The sequence below is a fragment of the Grammomys surdaster genome, unplaced genomic scaffold, assembly GCF_004785775.1.
Source record: "Grammomys surdaster isolate TR1022 unplaced genomic scaffold, NIH_TR_1.0 133, whole genome shotgun sequence".
Classification (NCBI taxonomy): Eukaryota; Metazoa; Chordata; class Mammalia; order Rodentia; family Muridae; genus Grammomys; species Grammomys surdaster.
This window is the reverse complement of record NW_021604591.1, coordinates 8,642,186-8,655,299: the sequence shown is the minus strand read 5'-3', so window position 1 is coordinate 8,655,299 and position 13,114 is coordinate 8,642,186. Positions and strand designations below refer to the sequence as shown.

The window sequence follows — 13,114 nt, the reverse complement described above, 5'->3', positions numbered from 1 at the left end:
TCTCTCTCTCTCACACACACACACACACACACTCTTTTATAGAAACTTTTGCATATAGTTTTGGCTCTGTGTGTATGGGCCTTTAATTTACAGCTTTGTCATTTGATTTATATTTTAAATTTATTTTTGTAAAATCTTGATAACTAGGATATACAGAAAAACTTTACTTCAGGTCACCTTTTAAAGATTTCAATGACTATGGTCTTTTTTTTTTTTTAGCTACAATTTTATTAACATAATGTATTCTAATGCTAGAAAACTTTCAAACAAGTCATTTTAGGTCTCAAATAAGGAACCACAATATTCAGTATTAATTAAAAAGAGAAAGGGTACCAGGACCACACATGACTGTTATTCATTTGGGGGAATCTGTGTTGATGTTATACTTTTCAGAAGCTTCAGATGCTCCTCTTTCTTCTTGGTGTACATCTTCTGGAATTCCCAGTTAGCATTGTAGTACAAAAACACAAGGTATCTGTGCAAACCTTGAATCCTGACAGGTGGCTGCAGGCATTCTTAACATCTAAGATGTCTTCATAGACCACATAGGCTACTCCTCTAGTTTCAGGTGTATTCCCTACTCTGATTTGACGAATAGGTCCATATTTCCCAATTATATCATGCATTTCTTCTACTGTGATTTTGTATGGCAAATTCTTTATATACAAAATTTGATTTACTTGAGGTGGGAGGTAAATATTCGTCCTCTTAGCCACCTGCATTGCCATTTTGGAGGTTACCGTAAGATCCCTCTAGATATTTCTAATGCTCAGTCACCTTCTTGGGCAACATGGCATTACATACAGAGTATTTAGAGCCAGGTGACTATTGTCTTTATATTAACAACTTCCTTAGTAATGGAAGAAATTAAAGATAAAAATGAATATGTGCACACACATGATCAATTAGCGTTTCTTGGCATGGAGACAATATCAGTGTTCTCACATATAGTGTCTAGTACTTGCAAGCCATAGGTGGACAGGATGACACAAAACCTACTATGAACTACAACAAAACTCATACTTCCCCATCAGCACGCACAGAAAGTTTTTTGCAAAAAAAATTTTAATTTTCCAAAATATCAATCTCTCAATGATTGGTTATTTTCTACTCTGGAATCAATTGTACCATATATAATGATTAATAGTGACCCTTTGTCCTTTTCATAATGGATTCCAAATACTGAGCAATCTGTGGTTATCCCTAGCCCTTTACATGTACATGTTTGTAAATGAGCACTTCTAAGATAAGACCTTGAATCAACTAAAATATAATTTCACTTAGAGGATATTTATACCACCTGCATGGAGTAGAAAGAATTTCAGAGTCAGAAGAAAGGGAGTAAGTGTGTGAAATGCTTCCTTATGACCCTTACACAGACAATGCTGCCATGGAGTCCCAGCAGCTGTGACTATGTATACAAGAAATATACAAAGGACCGAGCCTCCTAACTACCCAGCACAGACCAGGAAAGGGTCCACTGGATCTAAACTACAGGCTACAATGGGGGAGAGCAGTCACTGTATTCAGCTTTGCAGCCTCTGAGGCATCCACAAGGCTCCAGTGTACACTTCCAAACCCACAGTGAAGCAGGTAGGTAATCCTAGCAAAACTCAGTGATTTTCAAAAGAGAAATGAATGACTAAAAGGAAACTGCAGAGGGAAGAAGGGCATAGCAGAAGTGAGAGGGAGACTAGAAAGAAGGGCGGGGCAGTAATCAGAATGAAATTTATCCATGAATAGAACTGAAAATGCAAAGAAAGTCTTTTTTTTTTTAAATTGACATTAGAATCTGGAGGGCCTTTCAAATCATAATAACTGAAGTTGATGTGCAGTTTATCACTTAAAAGAATGGTGAGTGTAGGATTATTTCATTTAATAATCGTATATAAAATTCTGAAATGACAAACAACCATTCTTAAGGCTTGCTAACTGATCTGTCTGCAGAATTTCCTTAGAGTATGCATAACATATTCCACTTTAAAAGAGTTCCTACTCTGTCAAAGAGATAATTATATAAACTGCTGACATTTTCTGGATTTGATATGTATGTGTACATTATTGTTCTCCCATTAAACTACAAACTGCTGGTGAAATGCCAAGGGCATGAGAAAAGACCAGGTTGACATTTGCTGTGGGTCATCTTCATGGACAGAACGCCCGCACTCCACTTGAATACGCAGCCGAACTCCTTCAGCATTGCTTCTCTGAGGCTTCTGGGGTATTGTTGATGAAAGAAGGGCTAGCTGAGCAGGATGTAATTATACCTGTCAAGATTGTTCTTCTGAGCCTTTATTTGAACAATTCAGGAAAACGGGGAGGCAGCTAATTTTCTAACTAAGGATATAATTTCTCTTTAAAACTATTAGTGCATGTGAATCGTAGACTGAGTCTTGGGTGGTCAGGACTGAAGTTTTCATCACTGCTGGATGAAATGACAGTAAACGGGAGCAGTGTGAGTTGAGGAACAAATATAAAGCTGTGACGACTGCTTGTGTGTGTCTGTGTGTCTGTGTGTGTATGTATGTTCAAGTGAATGTGTATGGCTGTATGTTTACATGAATGTATGTGTACATGTATGTGTTTGTGTGTGTGCCTCTACATGCATAACATGCAATATGTTCATGTGTATGGGTGGGTATGTCCAGCTTGATGCTTATTTATGTATGTATGTATGTATGTATGTATGTATGTATGTATTTTTGAGACTGGTGTGTCAAAGAACATAGACACATTCATTCAGCTGGACTGGTTGATAACAAACTCTGGGGCTCCTCCTGTCTCTACTGCCTCAGATCTGAGATAACAGCCACACACCAACATACTTGGACTGATCTATCTATCTATCTATCTATCTATCTATCTATCTATCTATCTATCTATCTATCTATCTATCATTCTTTAAATGTTTTACAACTATGTACATTATATCTTGATCACATCTACCCTCATATCCTCACTCCCACTTTCCCAGATCCTCTGAATAAGAATCCCTCCAACTTTCATGTCCTATTTATTTTTAAATCTCTGAGTTAGTAAGAGTTGCCTGCGTGAATATGGGTGACCTGATAGCAGCTGTACCCACAATCTTAGAGGTTACCAAACAGCTAGAATTTCTGTCCACATCATGTGTGGGTTCTGTTTAGGTAACCAATAATGCACACAAGTGCAACAGCCTTGCCTTGTCCAGAAGACAGCATTTCACAGCACTCTCATCCATCTCTAGGCTCTCAAATTCTTCCCAACTCCTCTAGTGTGGTGTTCCCGGAGCCTTGCAGGGTGGACTCCTATAGATGCCTCATTCAGAGCCAAGAACTCGGCAGTCACTTATTCTCAGCACTCTGTGTCTCTGCATCTGCTCCTGGAAGCAGAAGCTTTTCCAACCAAGGTCAGAGAAGTACTAATCAACAGGTATAAACATAAAACTTTAAAAGGCAGTTTAGAAGCATGTATGTTTCACAAAATAACAGTAGCAAGTATGCCATCCAAGACCTATGTCCTGCCCAGCCATGGCTTTGGACCAGGTTTATCGAACGAGGCATGATTTCTCTTCTTTGGAACAGGCCTTCAAGCCAATCAGAAAAAAGTTGATTAGCTCCTAAGTAGTCTTGCTACTATTACACCTGCGCGTTTATCTTCCCTGACAGAGCAGTGTCCATTACTGGGTAACTACATTTTCTCCACCTGGAGCCTGCATTGCATACTTGAGCACTGTGAAATCCAGCCAGCAGACATGCCTCTTTATGTGGGTGGAGAATCTCCCTCATGTCTTCAGCCATCTTCCCAGCTTCTGAAGCCTGCCACTTCTTAGTGGATGGAAAGGACGCTCTCTAATATTCACTGTTCTATTTTGAAATGATAATGGCACTGAATTCACAGGGAGGCTTTCAATTTTAAATATAACAGTTTATCTTAGACAGTTTAACTCTGCAACAAAAATGACATCAATCATAATCAGGAACATATAGTCACTAACCATTAACCATACAGGGTAGTATCCTTACATACAAGGTCATGGCCAGAAATATAATATTTGAATGTGAGCCTCAACTAGCCATTCACATTCTGTGTGCTCCTTAGACCAATCAAACTCTTGACCTTCCTTCCTTCCTTCCTTCCTTCCTTCCTTCCTTCCTTCCTTCCTTCCTTTCTTTCTTTCTTTCTTTCTTTTTTTCTTCAGCTCGAAAATAAAAAGAATCACCCAGAATCTACAAACGCTTGCATTTTGGAGTGTTATGATGTTTTCCATGTGTGTCTGGAGATTGATTATCTGACTACTGCTTCAGTGCTGCATTCTATCATCAATGGTTACAAGTGGACCTTGCTTTGTTTGTGGAGACTGAGGCCCCTCCCCCGTTTCTAAAAAGGTCAAGGTCTTCTTCACTAATCCATCTGAATTCCTGGCTGCTGCCTCTGTGCCTGACACCATTAATGTTGGTCCTGCCAGTACTACACCCCCCCAGGCAAAGATGAAGGCAAGGAAGAGTTAGAGGGACTCAGGTGAGGATATGGAGTTTATTCTCTTTGAATAATCCCCCCAAAGTGACCAGCTCAGCCAGTTTATTTTGAAAAACATGAAAACAAAGTCTTATTTCTTTTAAAAAGATGGGGAAAAGAGATTCGCAGTTCACATGTATTTTCTTTTATGTTTTTCAATACAGAATTCAAAGAATAATTCCCCAAACTTATCAAATAAAATACTTTCACTTGGAAGTTATATTTTTAGCAGTGTGCTAGTGATTTCAAGAGTGGGGAGCTTGCTAAGCTAGGAAATCTTAGGCAGGTGTTTAATTGGACTAATTAGGCAACATGCAGTCACTTCCGGTTTCCTATGAGCTCTTTGTGGATGCAGAGAAGCAACACAACTGATTGCCTAATTAGACTATTTAAAACTGACTACTTTTTTTATAGCCAAAAAAATTTAAACTCACAATCAAAAACCAAAGCATAATATGTGTTCTGAAGTCCTACACTTTCTTCTTGTTCCAACCAATGTTTTATACATTAAGCAATCAATCAATCTACCATCATTACTACATTACTACTATACAGAGAGATATAAAAGTATACCTAAAGCTGCACACTTACACTATACATACATGTACATATATCCCATATAAAATTCACTAGAAGTTGATCTTAGTGATTTTTTTATCAAAAGAGGTAGAGATACCTAGAGTCAAAGAAAATCCAATAAATTGTTCTTTAAATTTAAACAACTACAAAAAAAATTTTTGTAACTCTACCAACAACTGACCAATGTTTATATGGCCTATGCGTGTGTCACTATAATTTTTTCTCTGGTGGAGACCCAAAGTCTGTCTACATATCCCTCTAAGGTCCTAAAGACAAGCTGACATATTCCACCACCAAAACTCACTTTGAGGCACCGATGAGTTCATGAAGTATATTTATAGGGCAATGGGTAAGGTGATTCAGGAAAGACTATGGATGACCTTAAAGATATGACATTACAAATTCTGAGCCAGCATGGATGCTCACACCTCCATGGCCACATTGACAGGGTCCCTTTCCTTAGACTTTCTTGCCTATATACTCAAGCCACACCCATGAAGCTCATGTAATTAGGGCATAACTGTATATAACTGGTTGAGGGAAGTTGCTAGGTATGGAATGAGGTCCAGTATCACCTCCTTTTGCGTCTCCACTAGGAAAGGAACATCAACAGCCAAAAAGTCCAATTGTGATGATCTTTTGCAACCCATATTGCTGATCTGATAAAGATGATGCCAGTTTGACATGGAGGATAGTCCTGTATGACAGTGTGTAATCAAAATTAGCACAACCTTGTACTCCTATATTGAGTAGATACAGACCAATGTGACCCCGAGCCTATAGCAGATATGAGAAATTACTGGGTTTACATGCACTTCCTCAGCAACATCACCCACACATTTCAGTGGGTTTGACTACATCTTCATCGACATACAGATCTCAGGCATCATGGAAGGTACATGCTAAGCCTATGGGTAATAGATTTATATTTTAATGGAAATATTACAAAGGCATGCATATTAAAAAGGAAATAATTAAAAACAGTAAATTGCTAGATAAAAATGAGTGCTGAGCCCACTTTAATAACCACAGTAAGGGTTCTAGAAAAACAATAAAGTAAAATAAAGGAGCAAACAGACCTCTAAAGGAATGTACACAGCATTCAACCATAACACAAACTTTAGGGTAGTATTTTTGTGATCTTTCCACAAATATATACTCCTTGGTTGAGTTTCACAAGACCAAAGTTAGTAATACTCCATGCGCAAAGCTTGAAATGGAGGCTGGGTCATTCTATACTGTCAATGATGCCCCAGGTTTGCTAGCTATGCTGATTTCCTAATGGCCCAGGGCAAGCTTCCCATCAGAAGCAACAGCTAGGCAACTGATGAAGTATGTGAAGGGAAGTTTCAGATCTTCTGACCTAGTGAGAAGAAAACAGGAACAATGCACAGATTCAGGCCCAAGGTCCTTGAGTTTTAGTGTAAACTTCAGCACTATAAGAGAGTGTATAAATGAGCTGAAAGCTTAATTCTAAAAGTCAAATGGGTACAGTAGGAGCCAGGACCACTCGAACATACAGGACAGCATGCACTGTGGCCAGAGAACATAGTGAGTGAGCATCAGGACTCAGTTTGAGAACAGTAAGCTGAAAACTTATCTCAAGGAGGCTTATTTCTCCTTTTGTGACTGATATGGAAGTCAGGTATGATTTCAGCCTTGAATTAGTCCCACGAATCAAGCCTAGACTTTTTGAGAAACCCAGAGGCATGTGCACATACAACACATAAAGAGCTAGCCATTTGCTGACAAGTGTAAAGCTGGGAACTCATTTGATAGAGAGTGTTCATGCATGTTAGGATCACAGTGTCAAAACAAGAAGAGAGTAAGACGTTAACATGCTGACAATGTCTCACTGGGTGTTCATGCTCAGTAGGAATACTGACAACTGTAGGTGGAGAGTAACAGCCATACAGAAGTGACTTAATAAACAGAGCAAGTGAAATCTTTAAAAGACGTGGGAAAGCCGGGAGAGTTGTTTCAAGAGAGCTCTACATTAAATCTTCTAAGTATTTTAGATTTCTATCTCTCCAGGTTCAGCATAGCCTGGAAAAGTAAAGGAGGATACAAAACCATAGGGAGAAAGATGGATAGTCACCTCACTGCTTAATTCACCACCATATAATGTATATTCATATATCAAAAAATTAAAAATTGATAAAGGAGGCTGAAGAGATAGACATTGAGCATATGTTAACTTTGCAAAACACCCAAGTTCAGCACCACACAGTCACATGGTATACCTTACAACCATCACTGACTCCAGCTCCAGAAAAGTCCAAGATGTCCATCTGGCCTGTATTGTATTCATCTGCCTATCCCACAAAAGAGAAACTGAAGGAAAGGCCAACCAGAGACTGCCTCACCTGAGGAACCATCCCATATACAGACACCATATCCAGGTACTATTGCAGATGCCAGAAAGAGCTTGCTGACAGGAGCCTTATATAGCTATCTACTGAGAGACTCTTCTAGAGCCTGACAAATACAGATGTGGAAGCTTGAAGCGGACCATTGGACTGAGCATGGGGTTGGGGGGAATTCCCAATGGAGGAGTTAGAGAAAGAACTGAAGGAGCTGACGGGGTTTGCAACCCCATAGGAAGAACATCAATATCAAACAAGCAAATCCCCCCACCCCAGAGGTCCCAGAGACTAAACTACCAACCAAAGAGTACATGTGGAGAGACCCATGCCTCCAGCTGCATATGTAGCAGAGGATGGCCTTATTTGGCATCAATGGGAGGAGAGGCCCCTGTTCCTGTGAAGGCTTGATTCCCCAGTATAGGGGAATGCCAAGGCGATGAGGGAGGAATGAATCAGTGGTAAGCAATGGATAAGGGATTTCCTGAGGGGAAACTGCAAAAAGGGGATAACATTTGAAATGTAAATAAATAAAAATATCTAATAAAATAGATAAACCATTCACTTGAATAAAACACTAGACTTCAAAATTTTGTGACACCTATAACAAAAGAAGTGATTTCAATGGAAAATATTCAGGAAGTAAATGTGCCTGTATTTGTGCACAGCTGTCTTGCTATGGTTATTTTCAAACACTTTGTAAATAAGACAAAGCAGACATGACAACAAATGATCTTAAACTTACCATTAGAGCATAATTATTTAGATATACAATGGATAACTGACAGACTGTAAGCATCATAACCTGAGTTTAATGATGGATATCGTGGCTCCAGCCAGAAGGATAATATCGTCAATATTTTCCTTCTCTGGGCCAATAAGAGAATAAATGAACAATTTTGCTGTTAAGGTCCCTTATTAATTAATATAATACATAGACTTCTTATAATAAAACACACATGGGGGATACTATGCTGTTTGAATTTTCTCCCATTTATGTAAAGTGTTAAAAACAAACGTGATAGAGAAGTGCCCTGGTCTTTGCAGTCCATTGCCAGCATTGCTATGCACTAGAAAAGCCACTTAAATTAATGATAGGAACTTCTCATGCGTGCATCATTATCAAACATTAATAATCCATTAAAGAACACAACAAATGTAGTTCTAAAATATTTACTTTTATTAGACTCTCTCTCTCTCTCTCTCTCTCTCTCTCTCTCTCTCTCTCTCTGTGTGTGTGTGTGTGTGTGTGTGTCTGTGATTTACACATGTAGAGGTTCCCACAAAGGCAATTTGAGGAATATGAGGACATTGGATCCCCTGACTTTGAGTTACTGGCAATTTTCAGTGGGACTGCTACTGAACTCCAGTCTTCTCAAAGAACAGTAAATGCTCTTAGCCAATGAGCCATTTCCCAGCCCTCCACAGTATTTTTGATTGGAAAAGATATATGTTTTGTATACAACTGGGAATTCTTTTTGATTTTTAGAAGTAATTCATCTCTGAGGCTGAGGAAATGTGTTGGTAATAAAGAGTGAGGACCAGAGTTTAGATCACCAACACCAATATAACCCCTGACTGGGCCTGGTGGTCACCTGCAATCTCAGAACATGTGAGAGAGAGAATTTCTGAAACAAGGTATATAGATACAATAGCCTGGTTTGAGAATTTTTGATTCAAGTGGGAGAGATCAACTCAATCTGTAAGTTGGAGAGCAAGTGAGAGAGTTAACCAATAACAATTCAGCCCTTCAGATACACACACACACACACAATCCATAAAATCAATCCCCTGCCCATTCACACACACACACACACACACGCTCCATAAAATCAATCCCTTGCCCATTCACACACACCATGCACATCACACAAACAAACATGGAAGAGAACAAAATAGAGAAAAAGAAATAAGTCATACCTGCTGCTTCATCCATAAGTCATAGCCTGAGTTACATGGGTTTTCTTCATGCATCAAAGTAACAGACTAATAGTACAAGAATTCTATTGTAGAGGAAATAGGAGACTAGTAGTTTCTCTCCCTGTCAGTTACTTAACCCAGGAGAGCTAAATTTTTAAGAATTTATTAGCCACTTTCATGGATAGTTAAACTATGCATCGTATCAAATTTTACAATAGACTCATTGTAGGTAATATAAAAATATGTTGAACATGATCATTCTAGTCTCTTTCCTGTGTTGGCATTAATAAAGAAGATAATACTACACTGAGAAAGCAAAGCTATCTCTCTCAGTAGATTCACATGTCAACTTCTTCAGAAAAGCAGCTGAAGACAAGGCTTTTGGTTTACCAGCTTTGCATTGTGATACTGGAAAAGATTCTAGACTTCCCTGAGTAACTCTGAGATCCCAAAAGATTGAGTTAATAATGTCACTTGTAGAGTTGCTTTGCAGACTAAATGAGACAAAAGTATAAAGTTTGTTACAGAGTGATTCAGGTAGATTCAGTACTTTTACATGGTAGCCATTGTAAGTGTTGTCAGAACTTCATGCCCACAAGCACACTCTTTTTATCCTATGCTTGAACTCTATGGCTATGGAGGGAGGTGAGAGCCAACAATTGCCTCCTATTGCCTGGAAAACAGAAACTTAGCACAATTTGCCATGAAATTCAAATGTTCTGATGAACATGGGTTCACCAAATAGTCTGTTGTTTCCCTGTCTGTATTATTCGTACATAACATATTTTGGCCTTATTAACAAAGATATAAAGAAAATAGATAACAGAGGAAAGACTGAACAGTGTGCTACCATTAGGATAAGTTATGGAAATCAATGTAGCTTCTCCCTATTTATTTATTTTATCTAGATTTATTTGAACTTAGGCAGCAGAAAGAAATTAGGCTAATCAAAGTCTAATAACTCGCTACCAGATGCATTTTGGAAACCTATTTCTCCGATCTCCTTGAGTTATCTGCAATCCGAACAGCAACTGGAGAAAGAGACACAAGGCAACACTGTTCAGCTAAACATGGTGACTGTCAAGAAAAGTTTTCACACCACTTCGTCTTCAGTTCAGTCTCATTGCCCACTAAAAAAGAAGCAATCAATCAAATCCTATCCATTGAGAGCCTGTCAAGGTTGTCTTATTTCACACAAAGTTGAAACTCAGCTACAGTTAGCATTCTACTGAGCAGCCACATGGGAGTAGCTAGTGCATTTGTTTTTGCTTAACCCCTCTAGAAACTATGAAGCCATTATTAGTCAGTTTTATATTGCTGTGATAAATACCATGACCAAAGTAACTTGGGGAGAAAAAGGCTTATCTGATCCTGCACTTCACATTAACAGTCTATCACTGAGGCAAGGCAGGAAATCAGCACAAGTGAAGAATCAAAGTACAGATCAGTAAGCAATACATCTTAATGGCTTCTTTCTTGTGGCTTGTTCACCCTACTTTCTTATACAACCCAGGCCACTTGTTTAGGAGGGGCACCATTGACAATGAGCTGGACATTGCTACACCAATCATTAAATCAAGAATATTTCCAATAAAGTTGCCTCTAAGACAATCTGATGGAGGTATGGTCTCAGTTGAAGTTCCTTCTTCCCCAAAGCTGCTGGATTTTATGTTTACAAAAATTCCATGAGAACATAATTTTTAAACCAAATGTAATAAATGAGACCATAGTAACAACCCTAGATCTCCTTTCATCCTGTATGGTAGAAAAACCTACTCCTCCGTGAGAGCAGAAAAGTATCTTATCACCACAGGGTCCTCAAGTTCCACTCAGCCCAAAGAGACTGCAGGCTACAGTAGTAGGAAGTAAGAGGTAAATAAAAATAATGGAAGTACTGGTAGGAAACTTTAATGCTTTTGTCAGAAAACAGAGGCTATCGATTGAGAACTTAGAAAAATTTGTCTAGTACATGTAAGGCCTTGTGTTCTATTCCAAGCACTGAAAATAAAAAAGCAGGGGATACATGTGTCACTACTTGTGAATATGTGCAAGACATACAATCACAGATCATACAAAAGCACATATATTGTCTCATCTTAGAAGTCTTAATAGTTGCTATAATTTGAAAGCCACCTGCATACTGGCTGAAAAGAATTTCCAAGCAGCCCTAACACCTCTAATGGAATCTCGTATTGAAAGAGCAAGAGTACTCTGATTGTATACAATGGTTTCTCCTGCTACTCAAACCACAACTTGCTCATACACATTGTTGATGCCTTTATAAAGACCTTAGAGGCAAACGGAATGTATGTCATCTACTTTTCTCATTGATGTAACAAAATGCCTGACCGAATGCTATTTAAGGAAGGAATAGATTACACTGGCTTTCAAACCAACTCAACAGTCCATCCTACTCCGATCCTGGTTTGAGTTTCTTTTTAACACCTAGTCATCAGTACTGCAGCAGTTTATTCTTTTCCTTATTGGATAAGCAATTCTCATAGTTACTGAGCTTTAGAATAATACAGTTATCCCACATGCCTCATTGGATCTCTATCTGCCAGCAAAAGAAAGAAAATGCAATGTCCTTATTCAACAGCCAATGATTATCAAAGGTAAAAACTCATGAAGTTAATGTCCTCTCTCCTTGCTGCCTCCCTTTCCTTCATGAATTCCAAACACCCCATTCCATGAATTCTAATCCTGATAGCAGCTCTGTAAAACTTGCCTCTTTACCCAACTTTCTTGTAAATAATAAATAACTTCAGACAAATCCAGTTACCTCCCATTGTGCTTTGTCAGTGAAGTGTTGCACAAGCTCTGCTGTTTGAACATTAGGCATCCAGTTGGGAAGCTTCTAGAATTGTGGTTCTCAACCATCCTAATGTTGGACCTTTCAATATATTTCTCCAAGTTTTGGTGCCCCCTGGCCATAAAATTATTTTTTATTTCTACTCCACAACTGTGATTTTGATACTGTTTTGCATCATAATGTAAATATTTTTAGAGATAGATTGTCACCACAGAGGTTATGATCCACAGGATGAGAAGCACTGTACTAGAAGCTATGGAAGGTGGAACCATTATGAAAGAACCAGATGTCAGAGTCCTGCCTGAAGCCTACTTTATTGTCCTTGGCCAATGTCATATTCCTGCCAAACAGCCCATTTCCTTGTCTTTGGCCCATGTCAGATTCTTGCCAAGCAACCCTGAAGGCTCTCTGCCTCTCCTCTTTTATATTTCATAAACAAGACTGAGCCTGTCTTAGGTCTTAGGCTAGAACAAAGAAGTAAATTCAGGCAAGAATCTAAATCTTAGGCTAGAACAGGGAAGTAAGCTTCAGATATGAAAATGACTTTGGGCTAGGACAGGGAAGTAGGCTCAGATATTTTGCCCATCTTGAGAAGCCCTTAGAAACAGTGATCATGGGCAAGTTCAAGGAATTTTGTTTATTGCCTTGCTTGTTCTTTGACTATTTGTGTTTATTGTCTTGCTTGTTCCTTGACTACTTCCAACTACTGCTAGTTCTTCAACCTAGAACTGACCTTAATACTTGCATGTAATTAAAATGACATAAAAGCAAAAAGGAGGAGGAGGATGAGATGGGGGTTTCTAGGGAGTGGAAAGGGGATGCATCTGAAACGTAAATAAATAAAATATCTAATTAAAAAAAGAAAGAACTGGATGGCTGGATGGCTGGATGGCTGGATGGCTGGATGGCTGGATGGCTGGATGGCTGGATGGCTGGATGGCTG

General features: G+C 38.8%; 1 protein-coding gene and 1 pseudogene across 7 annotated transcripts in view; both read right to left on the bottom strand.

The window, feature by feature from the left end:
* Ctnna2 (catenin alpha 2) overlaps positions 1-13,114 on the bottom strand; it is a 1,083,974-nt gene that overhangs the window by 875,716 nt on the left and 195,144 nt on the right. The window lies entirely within an intron of this gene.
* On the bottom strand, positions 356-728 carry LOC114616836 (annotated as a pseudogene).